At 40.5% G+C, this 6559-nt stretch overlaps 1 long non-coding RNA gene across 1 annotated transcript; it reads right to left on the reverse strand.

Annotated features, from left to right (window-relative positions):
• Positions 1-200: 200 nt before the first annotated feature.
• Positions 201-727, reverse strand: LOC142968064 (uncharacterized). Its single transcript, XR_012959013.1, has 3 exons — positions 669-727; positions 450-524; positions 201-240 (listed from the first exon to the last, which is right to left on the reverse strand). It is a non-coding gene; the product is annotated as an uncharacterized LOC142968064 (long non-coding RNA).
• Positions 728-6559: the final 5832 nt, after the last annotated feature.

Below are 6559 nucleotides of genomic sequence, written 5' to 3' on the forward strand. Positions count from 1 at the left end.
AGAAAGATACGTCTGTCCATCATGATGCCTGACTTACCTTGGAATGTAAGACGTTTTCCCCTAGTCCTGCAGCAGCAAGTCTATTTTTGGCGTATCGATTGGGGACTAAGGCCGCATTTTTATCCTCAATACAACAGAAAGAGTGAGTGTACGAATGAAGTTGTGCGGGCGCAGCAACAGTTCGCCTCCTTGTAGTCCTTCACCCTCCAACGTATGGACCAAACAGTCTTGAAACCTCGGCTAGAATCAAGTGAAGAGGATAAGCTATAATCAGTACAAGAACATAAGAACGTTGCAGACGAAACATGTTGGCTAACGATATCATCGCACACTTTACAGGAATGTGATCTGACGCACATCATGAATAAATAAATCACTCATCACCGGCGATAGTGATTTAGTCTACACAAGGGATTTAGCATGGAAAAGTGTTCCCTGCAGAAACCTACCGTCCACTGGGTGCCTGGGTGTTACGTTATGTGGCGGCCGCGGAGGTGAACTTAGCTCGTTTGCGGTCCTCGGTGCTGCACAAAAAAATAACAAAGCAGTGAACGCCACATGGCTGCCTAGTTCAGTTTAATAGAGTATATTGGCACTTTGACCAACAGTATTTGGCTAAACAACTGCAGTTGTTATGCTGCTTATACGGTTAAACAGAAGAAACTCACAGTTCTCAAGCTGGTCAGCCACATCCCGCAGGTCTGCCAGCGGCCGCCCGGTCGAAGCCATGAGTGCTGCTAGCTAGTTTTTTGACGTCGTCCACAGGGATGATTTGCTAGGAATCGGTTGCTTCTGTCTTGCTCCCCGACTCGATCAATCCTGCTTAAGAATGAGGTTCGGACCGCCTACCTCACTAACATACGGACACAGAAATAAATAAATGAAGGAATGTAGAAATGTATTTATTTATTTACGTCCCGTTTAGGTTTTGTAACCGAACGTCTTGGGTTCGTGTATAAGGGCACTTATCATACAGTAATAACTGGAGTCGGGAGACCAGATATCTTGTGTCAGCCCACGGCTACTCTCTTTATTATTGTTTTCTCCTTTGGCCAGAGGCGGGAGTTGCGCCTTCGCTACGGCAGCCCTCAAGGGACATATCATCGTCAACACCAGAACGACAAACAGTATCAACTTTCATTTATTCATCTCAGCATTTATTTACTATTATATTTATTTATTTCAGCATTTAAATATGTCTGTATTCATGGACAGCCTCGTCGCACCCGCGCATGCGCGGTGACGCATTCGGTCTCCAAACGGCCACAGCTGGCGCATAGAATGGTCTATAGAACGGCATGACGTCACAAAGAGATGAGAGATCAAAGGCAAAGAAACTATATAGTCTACCTACCCCAGACTACTTCTCCAAACCAGTTATTGAGGACGTTCAAGAGACACCAGTACTAGCCTACAGTGGGACGAAGAAAGATAAATCAGAGGCAAAGAAACTCTATACCCCAGACTTTAATTCTCCAAACTAGTTATTGAGGACTTTCAAGAGACACCAGTGGAAGGAAGAAAGATAAATATGTATAACCTAAACATGAAGAACTTTTGGAAGGGTCTAAGGAAGTCAAAGCATTGCAATGATGTCAAGTCGGCCCGAGTTAATGACCTTGAACAGCAGCCAAAGGTGGCTGAGCATGACAATGTCAAGTCGGTCCAACTTAATGACCTTGAACAGCAGCCAAAGGTGGCTGAGCATGACAAAGATGTCATGTTGGCCCGAATTAATGACCTTGAACAGCAGCCAAAGGTGGCTGAGCATGACAAAGATGTCATGTTGGCCCGAATTAATGACCTTGAACAGCAGCCAAAGGTGGCTGAGCATGACAAAGATGTCATGTTGGCCCGAATGAATGACCTTGAACAGCAGCTAAAGGTGGCTGAGCATGACAAAGATGTCATTTTGGCCCGAATGAATGACCTTGAACAGCAGCCAAAGGTGGCTGAGCATGACAAAGATGTCATGTTGGCCCGAATGAATGACCTTGAACAGCAGCCAAAGGTGGCTGAGCATGACAAAGATGTCAAGCTGGCCCGAATGAATGACCTTGAACAGCAGCTAAAGGTGGCTGAGCATGACAAAGATGTCATGTTGGCCCGAATGAATGACCTTGAACAGCAGCTAAAGGTGATTGATGTCAAGTTGGCCCAAATGAATGACGTTGGGCAGCTTGATGAGGCTCCAGCTGCTGAGACTCAGACCAGAGGTTGGCGGTTTCTACTGAAAGCAGGAGCGTTTCTTGGCCCCGCCGCTGTCGCTGGACTGGGAATAGCGAGAACTCGCACAACCGCCCATGGTGATTAGCACAACGATAACATGTTGTGAGTGTGATGCCCACCAATGTGTTAGTGGGACGTGAAGAGCAAAGCAGGATGTGAAATCCTTCTTTTCGAGTGACTAAGCGTTCAGGAGAGAACTGCAAGGCTAATAATGTTTAGCATTTTAAGACAATCCTACAGTTATAGATTCTGTTATCCTTCATGTTCGAGAACATTTAATGTGCGTGTACTGTACCGAAAATAATGTTTATTTTCGTTGTTTAGTGCTGTATGGAATTGGTGTCCGTCTGCGCTACATGTGCATTTGAACTTGCACAAAGATAACATGTTGTGAGTGTGATGCCCACCAATGTGTTATCACATGTGTGTTATGTATTTTGTTTTCATGCACAGCCAATATGTTTTAAAGTGAGCACACTTGTTTATTCCAGCAATAGTTTTATAAGTGACTGACCTAGTGGGAACAATGATGTTGCCACTAGAAGGCACTGTACTCCAGACAAAGCTTGTGGGACGTGAAGAGCAAAGCAGGATGTGAAATCCTTCTTTTCGAGTGACTAAGCGTTCAGGAGAGAACTGCAAGGCTAATAATGTTTAGCATTTTAAGACCATCCTACAGTTATAGATTCTGTTATCCTTCATGTTCGAGAACATTTAATGTGCGTGTACTGTACCGAAAATAATGTTTATTTTCGTTGTTTAGTGCTGTATGGAATTGGTGTCCGTCTGCACTACATGTACATTTGAGCTAGCACAAAGATAACATGTTGTGAGTGTGATGCCCACCAATGTGTTGTCACATGTGTGTTATGTATTTTGTTTTCATGCACAGCCAATATGTTTTAAAGTGAGCACACTTGTTTCTTCCAGCAATAGTTTTAGCAAACGTTTAGCATTTTAAGACCATTCTACAGTTATAGATTCTGTTATCCTTCATGTTCGAGACTTTCTATCTATCTTTAACTTTTTATCTCATAACTTTCTGTCTCAGTCTCATAACTTTCTGTCTCATTTAATGTGTTGTAATTCTGTTATGCTGTTCTACACATGACATCTATTGCACTTCTGTCCATCATGGGAGAGGGATCCCTCCTCTGTTGCTCTCCCACAGGTCTCCTCCTTCTTTTACCCCGTTAAAAGGTTTTTTTGGGGGAGTTTTTCCTGTTCCGATGTGAGGGTCCTGGGACAGAGGATGTCGTATGTGTACAGATTGTAAAGCCCTCTGAGGCAAATTTGTGATTCGTGATTTTGGTCTATACAAAAATAAATTGAATTGAATTGAACCTGCGCCTACTGTTTTCAACAACTCCACAGAAGACACCTGGACAGCTCTGAGGCAATATCTAATTAGTGCCATATATATATAGTAACAACGTCTCTTTGTAGTCAACAACTGTCAAATCAAATAAAGAAAGTACACATCAATTATATTTTAACAATTATTATTCTCAGTTTTCCAATTTAACTGGATGGATTATAAATAATATATAGAAATACATAAATAATGCATTTCAAGTAAAATAATGGCTCCATCTAAAAATAAAAGGGTGAGGGTTACCCTCTAGTGTGTAGTTATTATAAAGTGTTACCAAAGTTTCTTTAAGTTATTAATGATAAGAATGTGAACGTCAAACTATTCAGATTTGATCGATTTGATATAAACTAATAGTTTCGTGTTAAATGAACGCAATGTTGTGATATCGTAGCGCACAGACGCACAGACTTTTAAAAGGGAGCCGTTGTTTGTATACGAGACATTGCTATTAAATATATTTTTTCTTCAATGTTTGGATATTTTGAATAAAATACGATATGAAACCTTTCGATATTTGCATAAACTCTCAAAATAAACTTGCAATGTAAGTTTTCTTAGTTTTTAAGTTTACTTATGTAGCAAAACTACATGGTAAGGCTTAAGAAAAGGTTGTGGTTGAGATTAAAATAAGTATGTTTAAAAATAACTACGCTTGTTAATTAAGTATCTGTCGAATGTAAAGTACAGAAGTTACACAACAAACTACAGTAAAACCTCAACGTTGACTTTGTTTCACTTACGCTGGTCTCCTGAGTGAAAGTCCTGTTTGTTTGATGTTTTCATCCTCGCCTCCTGTCTGAGCTTCGTTCTCTTTATACTACATCAGTTTCTATCCATCTATTAATGACGCAGATGAGTTTACATTGGAGGTACTTAAAAAGCCCGGTGTGTCCCATACAGACACTAAAGGATGCCTCGGCACTGACTGAGCTGCCGTTGTTGAGGAGCTGGGAGTGAGAACGTATTGGTTTAACAAAGGAGAGTAGTGCAGATTGTGTAAAAAGGAAACCATTGTCTGGTTTTCAGGCTCGGGTACAATGCTCCTGCTGTTTCAAGGCAAGTCTGTGTGTCCAAACTGATTTTTTTGATATCTGCTAAGAGTCTGCAAATGAACATTCATGTTCTGTTTGTTATTGTTGAGATTACGTATGTCAAGTGGCGCCTGCTCATAACCTTGACTGTCAGCAACCATAACATCCATCTTCTTTTGGGGCGGAAAAAAAAGAAATATTTGCCTCTAATCAATGATAGGCTTGAATTTACGTTGTCTCCCTCACACACATACATACTGACTCACCAGCATCAGAGAGACTCTACGGGGAGCAATAAGCTTTAGTACCGTGCACAGAGGCTTGACCTGATCAATGGAAAACATTGTAAAGTCAAAATAAATTGGAAAGGACAAATCAAAAGAACTGAAAAGTCTATTTTCTTTGCAGTGCTTCAGAGAAGTGACTGAATCAGTATGAAAAACCATGTAATGTTGGAACAGCAGTATTTCCTAAGCCTAGCGAAACACTAAAGCTATGTCCTCAGCATTAAAAAGCATTTTATACGTTGTTGTGTTCACTCAATTAGCATCAGGTTGCCACAGCAAGAACTGTTCGATGGTTCTTTAACAGTGTGAATAGGGGAACAGCATATACACACCATCTACACTGTATATATAACACATTGTTATTTACACTTCAGGTCAGGAGGAATAGATTAGGTGTTTGAATGTGTGCCATTAATGCTTGCTATTAATTATGGAAAATGTTCTCCAGCTAATGAGGGAGCAAGAAACAAGCTGGCTGTAGTTTATCAATGTAGAACACACACACACACACACGACCATACACACACACTAAACCAACAAAAAGAACTAAACTATATTTCCACAATTTTCCCGCGAGGATTTACAAATGATGGTAATTATGCATCATGACTGTGATGTACGATGACTTCGTGCAATGATGGAATATTTATTTGCTCAGCAATTTAACATTACAAGGAAAAAGGAAAAAGGAAAAAATGAGATTTTGGGTGTGTGGGCGAAAAATACTTCAATCATTTTGTGAAATACTGAATTTATTAGCTTTCTTGTATCACTGCAGTCTCCACACACCTTTTTAGGCCATTTGTTTCTGTAGTAAGTGCAAAACTGTGAAGCTTGGCCACTTCCTGCACATCCCACTTTGTATAATTCTTCTTAATGTATAAACATGCGCTACTGCTTTGATACATTATCGTTTTGGATTGATTTCCAAAATGCATCCCTCCACCTGCCTCTCCAGGATTCATAAGTGCACTCTGAAGTTGTACTTTCTTCATGGATGTGCTTGACTATTAGTGTTTGTGTGTGTGTGTGTTTTTCCATCTCCCAGCAGCCAGAGATGGAGTTATCTCAAAACCCAGACTCCCCCGTTAACTGTGGGCTGCTGATATTTTTCTCAAAATTTTTTTCCCCCTTCATCAGTGGAGCATTTGAACAACACACAAGCACACACACACAACTCTACCACCATCATGCCTTCTTCCCAGCATTTTTAACACTACATTTCAGCTAAACTCTAAGTAAGGCGCCATTTAACTGCAGGTGTGTTTGCCAGAATTATTATTCTGTTATTTGCTGCCCATTTCCATCTACATTTAAAAATTTTAAAAATTAAGATAGATGAATGATCAGTCTCCAGTTGTATAAAATCCATATTCTGTATATCCAGAACAGAAGTGCTCGAAATAGATACCAAATGAGGATGATTCTTTTAATATGGTGTTCTTCAAATTATTGTGGTCTTAATGAGGTTCTTTGGAAGGATTTCTGAATTTACATTGTAGAACACCTTTTATCCTCGCATACTGTGTGTGATGTGCTGTTTTTGAGCTGATTAATCGGTTCCATTTTCATCACTCTTCCTCTTCACAGCATCACACTGTTGATCCTTGAGCCTTGCCCTGATTCCTCCTTATCTC

The sequence above is a fragment of the Anarhichas minor genome, unplaced genomic scaffold, assembly GCF_050575085.1.
Source record: "Anarhichas minor isolate MPS153535 unplaced genomic scaffold, ASM5057508v1 ptg000040l, whole genome shotgun sequence".
Lineage (NCBI taxonomy): Eukaryota > Metazoa > Chordata > Actinopteri > Perciformes > Anarhichadidae > Anarhichas > Anarhichas minor.